The sequence below is a fragment of the Eschrichtius robustus genome, chromosome 6 (genome assembly GCF_028021215.1).
Source record: "Eschrichtius robustus isolate mEscRob2 chromosome 6, mEscRob2.pri, whole genome shotgun sequence".
NCBI lineage: Eukaryota > Metazoa > Chordata > Mammalia > Artiodactyla > Eschrichtiidae > Eschrichtius > Eschrichtius robustus.
Window position 1 is genome coordinate 97,594,090 of NC_090829.1, and position 13,362 is coordinate 97,607,451.

At 41.5% G+C, this 13,362-nt stretch overlaps 1 long non-coding RNA gene across 1 annotated transcript; it reads left to right on the forward strand.

Annotated features, from left to right (window-relative positions):
* Positions 1-64: 64 nt before the first annotated feature.
* LOC137765782 (uncharacterized) lies at positions 65-7,004 on the forward strand. Its single transcript, XR_011074254.1, has 2 exons — positions 65-173; positions 6,562-7,004. It is a non-coding gene; the product is annotated as an uncharacterized lncRNA (long non-coding RNA).
* Positions 7,005-13,362: the final 6,358 nt, after the last annotated feature.

The window sequence follows — 13,362 nt, forward strand, 5'->3', positions numbered from 1 at the left end:
CCGGAAATCCCGCCCTCTCCTTCCGGCGCTGCCATATGACGTCACGCCAAAGGGGCAAGCCTTCCGGCCTGGAAAGCAGCACTGTCGTGCAACGCAGACTGAAAAACATTCACTGACAGTAGCAATACAAAGACTGTTGAGACCACACTGTGAGGTTTGGGGGCTGAAGCCAGGTGAGAGTGGGTAAGGGATGAGTGGAATATGAGAAAATGGAGTCATTAAGGTTAAACATTTTTATGAATCTTGGCAGAGGCAATATTCGGTAGGCTCAGCCTCCGGTGTGGTGTCCAGGAAATTTTTGTTATTTTTACTGTTCCTGGGAGAGACTTGACCAGCTGATAGGATTGTTAGCAAGGGAATAAGGAAAGAAAGGATGAGAAGGGTGAATTTCCTCAGAAGATTGAAAGAGATGGGATTCAGAGGACAGATGGAGGGAACTGGTCTTGGATAGGAGGAGGAAATACCACTTCCTTTGTAACAGGAAGAAGGGAAGAAACTTAGGTGGGGATGGAAGCCAGTTTGTAGATATGGCAGTTGTAATTTGAGAGTTACCATTTCTGTGAAAGAGGTAGTCTGCTGAGAATCTCTGGAGAGCGAAGAATGGGAGAAGGTTTGAAATTATTATGAAGAGTGAATGTGACACACTCAGTGATGGAGAAGTTTTTCACATATTGCAGTATAGGGAAGTCATTCTGGCTTATACGTGGTTCTGCCTGAACTTTGTGTGAACTAAAACACAGCCTGACTTATGGCCTGTCAAACACTTATACAGCACATCTACTTTAACCATTAAGATAAAGAATGTCCTCTTCGAAGGATAAATAGCTCTCTTCCTGTGGCATCCATTAACACTTTCTTGAAGATAAGGTTCCCTTCCCAGACACCAGGGTTATGCTGTCTCATTGAATACATACTAATCTGTCTCTTTTGAAACCTTGAAGGAATGTACCCCTGTCATGTTTGATGTATGTTCTTTGTTTTAATAGTAAGGTTTGAAACTGTGCTGAAAACCGTGCTTCAGTGGAGCAGATCCTTGGAGCTACTGAGAGGCTGCCTCCCAGGCTATAGTCCTCAGTTTGGTTCTAATAAAACTCTTTTCTATTCCTTATTATAGTTTGATTGTTGATTATTTGTGTCAACAATAGAAGCAGAAAGTAGAATTGTGTTTACCAGGGGCTAGGAGGGTGGTGGTGAAAACAAGGGGTTGTTTAGTGGGTATAAGAGTTTCAGTTTTGCAAGGTGAAAAAGTTCTGGAAATCTGTTGCACAACAGCACGAATATACTTAACACTACTGAGCTTTAAAATTGTTAGTATGGTAAACTTATGTATTTCTTAAAATCACAATTAAAAAATGAAAGAATGAAGTGTGAGCTGACTAGGGAATGACAGTCATGTTGTTAGGCAGTGTTTATGGTCTAATTCAGTTTGGGGGTCATGAATTTATAGTGGTATCAGTCTATCTTATATGATCCCCCCCCATTTTGCCAACACTGCTAAGTGCTAAGAGGTCCAGGTACAATTAAGCTTATAGAAGGGAGATGGGATAAAGTTGTTAAAGTTATTGGCATCAGAGTTGCTGCACGAGTGGCCTACAGAGCCTCAGGTGCATAATGAGAGGCCAGTACAGTAATGATAGAACATGGGATGACAGACTGATAGAAAGTAAATACACAACTGGCCAGAGGTTTCAAAGGAGATGAGAAACAGGTTAGTAGGTGTAATTGATTAAGCAAACTGAACTGATAGGACATTGCAGAAGAGTCAGGTATCATCTGCTTTTGTGAATGTTGTGGTGGAGCAATATGTATTTGGTAATGCCAAGATTCAGGCCATGACCACAAGAGTGTGTGGCGGGAGTACAGTGGGATGGGTCATGAGAGATCATCTAGGAATCACAGGGTATAATTATGGTATTGCTTTTGCTTCAAAACTCAATTTTGTACTCGGTATTTAGTAACATTTGAAGTTTCTCTTTTCCTTTTGGTGTAGACATATCTGTCTTATGGTTTGCTAAAATTAGGGAGGCCTCTCCTTTCTGGGCCAGACACTATTTTGATTTTTAAAAATTTAATGAGATGAAAGTTTTAGGACACTTGAAAGTCAGAAGCCAAACAAAAGAATTTTCTGTCCTTTCATGCCTTACAAAATTTATCGCTATGCAATACCTTGGCCACTCCTCTCTCAGCCTGAAGGTGGTGTCTTCTATTATCTAATTGTTCTATGATTTAGGAACTGGGATGTATTATTTGGGAAATACAACTAAAAACAAGATCTCTCCCAACTCAGAAATCCTCTCCACAAAGGTAGTAGAGAAAGAAAACACTTATGTTTGAATAAGCATTAAACCAGAATGTGGTGGGCATCACAGGCAATCTGCGGAAGAGATTGTGAAGACGGGAATCTCACCCCCTTATATAGCCAGATACACCCCATCACATATGTGTTTTCAAAGTAAACAATAAATAGTCCTCAAGTAAGAGAACCTGAGAGCATATTTGTGATGCATAGTTCATCCTAACTTTACCATGGTAATTGGGGAGGTCACTTTTGTTAGTTAATTGGCTTCATCCAGAGAAAAAACAAACCTCATCTTTCTGACAGGACATAGTTTTGCTAACTGGAGAAAGGCGTCCACCAAAGTTAGGCTTGTGCCCTCTCACAAGAACTGTGAGATAGGGGAGCTATCTTCCTTGATCTTTGCATTTCAAAAAGATGGCTTCCAGGCTTCCCTGGTGGCGCAGTGGTTTAGAATCCGCCTGCCAATGCAGGGGACACGGGTTCGAGCCCTGGTCCGGGAAGATCCCACATGCCGCGGAGCAACTAAGCCCGTGCGCCACAACTACTGAGCCTGTGCTCTAGAGCCCGTGAGCCACAACTACTGAGCCCGCGTGCCACAACTACTGAAGCCCATGAGCCTAGGGCCTGTGCTCTGCAACGAGAGAAGCCACCGCAATGAGAAGCCCATACACTGCAACGAAGAGTAGCCCCCGCTCGCCGCAACTAGAGAAAAGCCCTCGTGCAGCAATGAAGACCCAACGCAGCCAAAAATAAATAAATAAATAAAACTTTAAAAAATTTAAAAAAAAATCAGTAGCCCTGAGAAAATTATATATATATAAAAAAATGGCTTCCAGGTTCTTGAAGAAACATTGCTGAGTGGTGAGATTGGCAGGAGGCTTATTTAGCCATTATAAATATTTACATACATTTGAAAAGGATGAAGAAAGAAATTCTGAAAGAAAAGGGAGAGGGGGAGAAACGCCTTCCCTTATTTTCAACAAGGAGAATTACATCTCTTATTTTTAATTTGTATTTGCCCTTAAATTATGTGGTAGAAACTGAAAGTATTGGTCTTGAAAGGTAAGTGAGACACACCACTTCCTTTCCTACAGGAGGGAAAGACAAATGTTTCAGTGCACTTGGATCTTTGGGACCGTAAAACATGAGCTCAGTCAACAAACCCCTTTTGTTGCTTTCCTCAGGGGAGGAACTTTGGTCCAGATGATAATCCAGATGATAATCCATCATAACTTTTACCTCACATGATATAGACTTAACGTTATTACCTCCCTGGCCACCCCTAATCTTCCTAACAGTGGTTCACAAAGTGTGATCCCCAGACCAGCAGCATCAGTATCACCTAGGAACTAGTTAAAAGGCCAATTTTGAGGCCCCACCTACCAATTCTACTGAATCAGAAACTTTGGCAGTGATACCTAGCAGTCTTTAAGACCTCCAGGTTATCCTGATGTACTTTAAAGTTAGAGAACTGCTGCTTTTGAAGAAGCACTGAAAAGGAAGTAAGAGAATTTCTTGTTGTCTTCTTTAACAGAGACTTCCCACAGTGAATTCGCAATATGTTCTCTTTTTTTGTTAAAATTTAATATGTTTAGTCTAGTATTGGGAGGTGACACACAAATCTTGGTGTACTTCGCTTACAATGATCATAGCCTATTACCTCTATTTTCCACAAGAAGGGGAAAAGTTATCACATACTGATGTCAGAAAGTCTTAGGATTTTCCTGCAGTCCTCCCTTATCAGTCTTTTCTCTATCAGGACACATCTCTGGTCTGCAGCTTATAGCCAAAAATCTGGAGATATCTTTTTTGTCTTCAAGCTGCTAAAATAGAGCAACATCGGAAGTCAGAGTAAGAGAATAGTTTAGGGTGACCCTAGGAGAGAAAATTAAAATAAACTTTATTTTCAACACAAGTATTTCTGGCAAAAATTCTGATGTCTTGCAGAGAAAGAGGAAACCAGTTTCTAAATACACAGCTGTTTATCAAAACAAGAAAAACTTTAAAACAGGATAAAAATGCTCCCGGACCAAGATAGTCTTATAAGCAACAGTTGAGTTGAGCTGCTATACCATTAATTTCAGTTGGCATCATTTCTGATGTGGTAGTCTAAAATTTGTCTCCAAATTCTTTGACACTCTCTCACGAGGTGGAGTCTAATTCCTCTTCCCTTGAACTTAGTGACTCATGTCCAACAAATAGGAAAAAAGTAGACCAGTATGCAACTTCAGAGAGTAGGTCATAAAAGGTGGTGTAGTTTCTGCCTTGCTTATTCACCTGGATGATTCATCCTGTGGGAAGCTAGCTGCCATGTTGTGAGGACATTCAAGTAACAAAGACTCTCCTTGACCAGACTTCAGTTAGGCTCTTCTGAGCCCTCTCCTGGGATTAGTCCTTGACCTTGACCTTCTGTGAGATTGCATAGGTCAATCTTAGCAAGAATCCTGCTAAGTCATCCCCCAACCTTGATATCTTATCAAGTTTCTCACTCCTCACTCTTCATATCTAAGCCCTTGTCCTGCCTTTAGCAAGAATCTCTCTACCCTTGAGGTCTCCTTTTAGTTTTCCATCCACTGATATCCCCACCCTGCTTCTTGGCTATAAATTCCTAGCTATCTTTATTGTTTTGCAGTTGAGCCTTATCTCTCTTCCTATTGCAATGTCCCTAACTACAATAGGCCTTTTTTTTTTTTAATTTTTAAAAAAATTTTTTAATTTTATTTTATTTTTATTTATGGCTGTGTTGGGTCTTCATTTCTGTGCGAGGGCTTTCTCCAGTTGCGGCAAGTGGGGGCCACTCTTCATCGCGGTGCGCGGGCCTCTCACTATCGCGGCCCCTCCCACTGCAGAGCACAGGCTCCAGATGCGCAGGCTCAGCAATTGTGGCTCACGGGCTTAGTCGCTCCGCGGCATGTGGGATCTTCCCAGACCAGGGCTCGAACCCGTGTCCCCTGCATTGGCAGGCAGATTCTCAACCACTGCGCCACCAGGGAAACCCCTACAATAGTCTTGAGTAAAGTCTTCCTTACCATTTTAACAAGTGTCAGGTTAATTTTTTTTTTAAACATCTTGATTGGAGTATAATTGCTTTACAAAGGTGTGTTAGTTTCTGCTTTATAACAAAGTGAATCAGTTATACATATACATATGTTCCCATATCTCTTCCCTCTTGCGTCTCCCTCCCGCCCACCCTCCCTTTCCCACCCCTCTAGGTGGTCACAAAGCACCGGAGCTGATCTCCCTGTGTTAATGCGGCTGCTTCCCACTAGCTATCTATTTTACATTTGGTAGTGTATATATGTCCATGCCACTCTCTCACCCTGTCACATCTTACCCCTCCCCCTCCCCATGTCCTCAAGTCCATTCTCTAGTAGGTCTGTGTCTTTATTCCCGTCTTACCCCTAGGTTCTTCATGACCTTTTTTTTTTTTTCTCCTTAGATTCCATATATATGTGTTAGCATACTGTATTTGTTTTTCTCTTTCTGACTTACTTCACTCTGTATGACAGACTCTAACTCCATCCACCTCACTACAAATACCTCCATTTCATTTCTTTTTATGGCTGAGTAATATTCCATTGTATATATGTGCCACACCTTCTTTATCCATTCATCCGATGATGGACACTTAGGTTGCTTCCATGTCCTGGCTATTGTAAATAGAGCTGCAATGAACATTGTGGTACATGACTCTTTTTGAATTATGGTTTTCTCAGGGTATATGCCCAGTAGTGGGATTGCTGGGTCGTATGGTAGTTCTATTTTTAGTTTTTAAAGGAACCTCCATACTGTTCTCCATAGTGGCTGTATCAATTTACATTCCCACCAACAGTGCAGGAGTGTTCCCTTTTCTCCACACCCTCTCCAGCATTTATTGTTTCTAGATTTTTTGATGATGGCCATTCTGATCGGTGTGAGATGATATCTCATTGTAGTTTTGATTTGCATTTCTCTAATGATTAGTGATGTTGAGCATTCTTTCATGTGTCTGTTGGCAATCTGTATATCTTCTTTGGAGAAATGTCTATTTAGGTCTTCTGCCCATTTTTGGATTGGGTTGTTTGTTTTTTTGTTATTGAGCTGCATGAGCTGCTTGTAAATCTTGGAGATTAATCCTTTGTCAGTTGCTTCATTTGCAAATATTTTCTCCCATTCTGAGGGTTGTCTTTTGGTCTTGTTTATGGTTTCCTTTGCTGTGCAAAAGCTTTTAAGTTTCATTAGATCCCATTTGTTTATTTTTGTTTTTATTTCCATTTCTCTAGGAGCTGGGTCAAAAAGGATCTTGCTGTGATATATGTCATAGAGTGTTCTGCCTATGTTTTCCTCTAAGAGTTTGATAGTGGGACTTCCCTGGTTGCACAGTGGTTAAGAATCCGCCTGCCAACACAGGGGACATGGGTTCGAACCCTGGCCCGGGAAGATCCCATATGCCACGGAGCAACTAAGCCCGTGCGCCACAACTACTGAGCCTGCACTCTAGAGCCTGCGAGCTACAACTACTGAGCCCGTGTGCCACAACTAATGAAGCCCGCGTGCCTAGAGCCCATGCTCGGCAACAAGAGAAGCCACCCCAATGAGAAGCCCAAGCACCACAACGAAGAGTAGCCCCCGCTCGCCGCAACTAGAGAAAGCCTGTGCACAGCAGCAGAGACCCAACGCAGCCAAAAATAAATAAATAAAAATAAATAAATTTATAAAAAAAAGAGTTTGATAGTGTCTGGCCTTACACTTAGGTCTTTAATCCATTTTGAGTTTATTTTTGTGTATGGTGTCAGCGAGTGTTCTAATTTCATACTTTTACATGTACCTGTCCAGTTTTCCCAGCACCACTTATTGAAGAGGCTGTCTTTTCTCCACTGTATATGCTTGGCTCCTTTATCAAAGATAAGGTGACCATATGTGCATGGGTTTATCTCTGGGCTTTCTATCCTGTTCCATTGATCTATGTTTCTGTTTTTGTGCCAGTACCAAACTGTCTTGATTACTGTAGCTTTGTAATATAGTCTGAAGTCAGGGAGCCTGATTCCTCCAGCTTCATTTTTCGTTCTCAAGATTGCTTTGGCTATTCGGGGTCTTTTGTGTTTCCATACAAATTGTGAAATTTTTTGTTCTAGTTCTGTGAAAAATGCCAGTGATAGTTTGATAGGGATTGCATTGAATCTGTAGATTGCTTTGGGTAGTAGAGTCATTTTCACAATGTTGATTCTTCCAATCCAAGAACATGGTATATCTCTCCATCTATTTGTATCATCTTTGATTTCTTTCATCAGTGTCTTATAATTTTCTGCATACAGGTCTTTTGTCTCCCTAGGTAGGTTTATTCCTAGGTATTTTATTCTTTTTGTTGCAATGGTAAACGGGAGTGTTTTCTTAATTTCACTTTCAGATTTTTCATCATTAGTGTATAGGAATGCAAGAGATTTCTGTGCATTAATTTGTATCCTGCTACTTCACCAAATTCATTGATTAGCTCTAGTAATTTTCTGGTAGCATCTTTAGGATTCTCTATGTATAGTATCATGTCATCTGCAAACAGTGACAGCTTTATTTCTTCTTTTCCAATTTGGATTCCTTTTATTTCTTTTTCTTCTCTGATTGCTGTGGCTAACACTTCCAAAACTATGTTGAATAATAGTGGTGAGAGTGGGCAACCTTGTCTTGTTCCTGATCTTAGTGGAAATGGTTTCAGTTTTTCACCATTGAGGACAACGTTGGCTGTGGGTTTGTCATATATGGCCTTTATTGTGTTGAGGAAAGTTCCCTCTATGCCTACTTTCTGCAGGGCTTTTATCATAAATGGGTGTTGAATTTTGTTGAAAGCTTTCTCTGCATCTATTGAGATGATCATATGGTTTTTCTCCTTCAATTTGTTAATATGATGTATCACGTTGATTGATTTGTGTATATTGAAGAATCCTTGCATTCCTGGAATAAACCCCACTTGATCATGGTGTATGATCCTTTTAATGTGCTGTTGGATTCTGTTTGCTAGTATTTTGTTGAGGATTTTTGCATCTATGTTCATCAGTGATATTGGCCTGTAGTTTTCTTTCTTTGTGACATCTTTGTCTGGTTTTGGTATCAGGGTGATGGTGGCCTCGTAGAATGAGTTGGGGAGTGTTCCTCCCTCTGCAATATTGTGGAAGAGTTTGAGAAGGATAGGTGTTAGCTCTTCTCTAAATGTTTGATAGAATTCGCCTGTGAAGCCATCTGGTCCTGGGCTTTTGTTTGTTGGAAGATTTTTAATCACAGTTTCAATTTCAGTGCTTGTGATTGGTCTGTTCATATTTTCTATTTCTTCCTGGTTCAGTCTCGGCAGGTTGTGCATTTCTAAGAATCTGTCCATTTCTTCCAGGTTGTCCATTTTATTGGCATAGAGTTGCTTGTAGTAATCTCTAATGATTGTTTGTATTTCTGTAGTGTCAGTGGTTACTTCTCCTTTTTCATTTCTAATTCTATTGATTTGAGTCTTCTCCCTTTTTCTCTTGATGAGTCTGGCTAATGGTTTATCAATTTTGTTTATCTTCTCAAAGAACCAGCTTTTAGTTCTGTTGACCTTTGCTATTGTTTCCTTCATTTCTTTTTCATTTATTTCTGATCTGATCTTTATGATTTCTTTCCTTCTGCTAGCTTTGGGGTTTTTTTGTTCTTCTTTCTCTAATTGCTTTAGGTGCAAGGTTAGGTTGTTTATTCGAGATGTTTCCTGTTTCTTGATGTAGGCTTGTATTGCTATAAACTTCCCTCTTAGAACTGCTTTTGCTGCATCCCATAGGTTTTGGGTCGTTGTGTCTCCATTGTCATTTGTTTCTAGGTATTTTTTGATTTCCCCTTTGATTTCTTCAGTGATCACTTCGTTATTAAGTAGTGTATTGTGTAGCCTGCATGTGTTTGTATTTTTTACAGATCTTTTCCTGTAATTGATATCTAGTCTCATAGCGTTGTTGTCGGAAAAGATACTTGATACGATTTCAGTTTTCTTAAATTTACCAAGGCTTGATTTGTGACCCAAGATATGATCTATCCTGGAGAATGTTCCATGAGCACTTGAGAAAAATGTGTATTCTGTTGTTTTTGGGTGGAATGTCCTATAAATATCAATTAAGTCCATCCTGTTTAATGTATCATTTAAAGCTTGTGTTTCCTTATTTATTTTCATTTTGGATGATCTGTCCATTGGTGAAAGTGGGGTGTTAAAGTCCCCTACTATGATTGTGTTGCTGTCGATTTCCCCTTTTATGGCTGTTAGTATTTGCCTTATGTATTGAGGTGCTCCTATGTTGGGTGCATAAATATTTACAATTGTTATACCTTCTTCTTGGATCAATCCCTTGATCATTATATAGTGTCCTTCTTTGTCTCTTGTAATAGTCTTTATTTTAAAGTCTATTTTGTCTGATATGAGAATTGCTACTCCAGCTTTCTTTTGATTTCCATTTGCATGGAATATCTTTTTCCATCCCCTCACTTTCAGTCTGTATGTGTCTCTAGGTCTGAAGTGGGTCTCTTGTAGACAGCATATATATGGGTCTTGTTTTTGTACCCATTCAGCCAGCCTGTGTCTTTTGGTGGGAGCATTTAATCCATTTACATTTAAGGTAATTATCGATATGTATGTTCCTATTCCCATTTTCTTAAATGTTTTGGGTTTGTTATTGTAGGTGTTTTCCTTCTCATGTGTTTCTTGCCTAGAGAAGTTCCTTTAGCATTTGTTTAAAGCTGGTTTGGTGGTGCTGAACTCTCTCAGCTTTTGCTTGTCTGTAAAGGTTTTACTTTCTCCATCAAATCTGAATGAGATCCTTGCTGGGTAGAGTAATCTTGGTTGTAGGTTTTTCTCCTTCATCACTTTAAGAATATCCTGCCACTCCCTTCTGGCTTGCAGAGTTTCTGCTGAAAGATCAGCTGTTAACCTTATGGGGATTCCCTTGTGTGTTATTTGTTGTTTTTCCCTTGCTGCTTTTAATATGTTTTCTTTGTATTTAATTTTTGATAGTTTGATTAATATGTGTCTTGGCGTGTTTCTCCTTGGATTTATCCTGTATGGGACTCTCTGTGCTTCCAGGACTTGATTAACTATTTCCTTTCCCATATTAGGGAAGTTTTCAACTATAATCTCTTCAAATATTTTCTCAGTCCCCTTCTTTTTCTCTTCTTCTTCTGGGATCCCTATAATTCGAATGTTGGTGTGTTTAATGTTGTCCCAGAGGTCTCTGAGACTGTCCTCAGTTCTTTTCATTCTTTTTTCTTTATTCTGCTCTGCAGTAGTTATTTCCCCTATTTTATCTTCCAGGTCACTTATCCATTTTTCTGCCTCAGTTATTCTGCTATTGATCCCGTCTAGAGTATCTTTAATTTCATTTATTGTGTTTTTCATCGTTGCTTGGTTCATCTTTAGTTCTTCTAGGTCCTTGTTAAATGTTTCTTGCATTTTGTCTATTCTATTTCCAAGATTTTGGATCATCCTTACTATCATTATTCGGAATTCTTTTTCAGGTAGACTACGTATTTCCTCTTCATTTGTTAGGTCTGGTGTGTTTTGACCCTGCTCCTTCATCTGCTGTGTGTTTTTCTGTCTTCTCATTTTGCTTATCTTACTGTGTTTGGGGTCTCCTTTTCACACGCTGCAGGTTCGTAGTTCCTGTTGTTTTTGGTATCTGTCCCCAGTGGCTAAGGTTGGTTCAGTGGGTTGTGTAGGCTTCCTGGTGGAGGGGACTAGTCCTTGTGTTCTGGTGGATGAGGCTGGATCTTGTCTTTCTGGTGGGCACGTCCACATCTGGTGGTGTGTTTTGGGGTGTCTGTGGCCTTATCATGATTTTAGGCAGCCTCTCTGCTAATGGATGGGGCTGTGTTCCTGTCTTGCTAATTGTTTGGCATAGGGTGTCCAGCACTGTAGCTTGCTGGTCGTTGAGTGAAGCTGGGTCTTGATGTTGAGATGGAGGTCTCTGAGTGATTTTCACCATTTGGTATTACGTGGAGCTGGGAGGTCTCTTGTGGACCAGTGTCCTGAAGTTGGCTCTCCCACCTCAGAGGCACAGCCCTGATGCCTGGCTGGAGCACCAAGAGCCTTTCATCCACACAGCTCAGAATAAAAGGGAGAAAAAATAGAAAGAAAGAGGATAAAATAAAATAAAGCTATTATAATAAAAAATAAGAAAAAAATTATTAAGAAATTTTTTTTTTAATTTTTAAAAATAAATTTATTAATTTTTTATAATAAAAAATAAGAAAAGAATTATTAAGTAACAAATTTATTAAGAAAAAATTTTTTAATTTTTTAAAATAAAAAATATGAAAAAAGTTATTACAAAAATTTTTTTTTAATTTTTAAAAATAGAAAATAAGGAAAAAATTATTAAGAAAACATTTATTAAGAAAAAAAATTTTTTTAAGTACAAAAAAAAAAAAAAAAAGGACAGACCGAACCCTAGGACAAATGGTGAAAGCAAAGCTATACAGACAAAATCTCACCCAGAAGCATACACATATACACTCACAAAAAAAGGCAACGGGGAAAAATTAATATATCTTGCTCCCAAAGTCCACCTCCTGAATTTGGGATGATTCGTTGTCTATTCAGGTATTTCACAGATGCAGGTACATCAAGTTGTTTGTGGAGCTTTAATCCGCTGCTTCTGAGGCTGCTGGGAGAGATTTCCCTTTCTCTTCTTTGTTCATACAGTTCCCGGGGTTCAGCTTTGGGTTTGGACCCGCCTCTGCGTGTAGGTCGCCTGAGGGCGTCTGTTCTTCACTCACACAGAACGGGGTTAAAGGAGCAGCTGCTTCGGGGGCTCTGGCTCATTCAGGCGGGGCGGAGGGAGGGGTACGGATGCGGGGCGAGCCTGCAGCAGCAGAGGCTGGCGTGACGTTGCAGCAGCCTGAGGCACGCCATTCGTTCTCCCCTGGGAAGTTGTCCCCAGATCACGGGAGCCTGGCAGTGGCGGGCTGCACTGGCTCCCGGGAGGGGCGGTGTGGAAAGTGACCTGTGCTCGCACACAGGCTTCTTGGTGGCGGCAGCAGCTGCCTTAGCGTCTCATGCCCGTCTCTGGGGCCCGCGCTGATCGCCGCGGCTCGCGCCCGTCTCTGGAGCTTGTTTAGGCGGCGCTCTGAATCCTCTCTCCTTGTGCACCGCGAAACAAAGAGGCAAGAAAAAGTCTCTTGCCTCTTCGGCAGCTGCAGACTTTTTCCCGGACTCCCTCCCAGCCAGCTGTGGTGCGCTAACCCCTTCAGGCTGTGTTCACGCTGCCAACCCCAGTCCTCTCCCTGTGATCCAACCGAAGCCCGAGCCTCAGCTCCCAGCCCCCGCCCGCCCCGGCGGGTGAGCAGACAAGCCTCTCGGGCTGGTGAGTGCTGCTCAGCGCCGAGCCTCTGTGCGGGAATCTCTCAGCTTTGCCCTCCGCACTCCTGTGGCTGCGCTCTCCTCCGTGGCTCCGAAGCTTCCCCCCTCTGCCACCCGCAGTCTCCGCCCGCGAAGGGGCTTCCTAGTGCGTGGAAACCTTTCCTCCTTCATGGCTCCCTCCCACTGGTGCAGGTCCCGTCCCTATTCTTTTGTCTCTGTTATTTCTTTTTTCTTTTGCCCTACCCAAGTACGTGGGGAGTTTCTTGCCTTTTGGGAGGTCTGACGTCTTCTGCCAGCGTTCAGTGGGTGTTCTGTAGGAGCAGTTCCATGTGTAGATGTATTTCTAATGTATCTGTGGGAAGGAAGGTGATCTCCGCGTCTTACTCTTCCGCCATCTTCGCTAGCCACTACCCAGGTTAATTTTTTAATAGAAGCAGCCTATGGAAGAAACCCATATAGCAAGTTACTGAGGCCTCCTGCCAACAGCCAGCCCAACTTTAGATCACTGCAGCTTCAGACAGTCTTTTTCTTAAAAAATAAATTTATTTATTTTTTTATTTTTGGCCGCGTTGGGTCTTCGTTGCTGCGCATGGGCTTTCTCTAGTTGCGGCAAGCCGGCACCACTCTTTGTTGCGGTGCGTGGGCTTCTCATTGCGGTGGACTTCAGTAGTTGCGGCACACGGGCTCAGTAGTAGTGGCGCATGGGATTACTTGCTCTGTGGCATGTGGG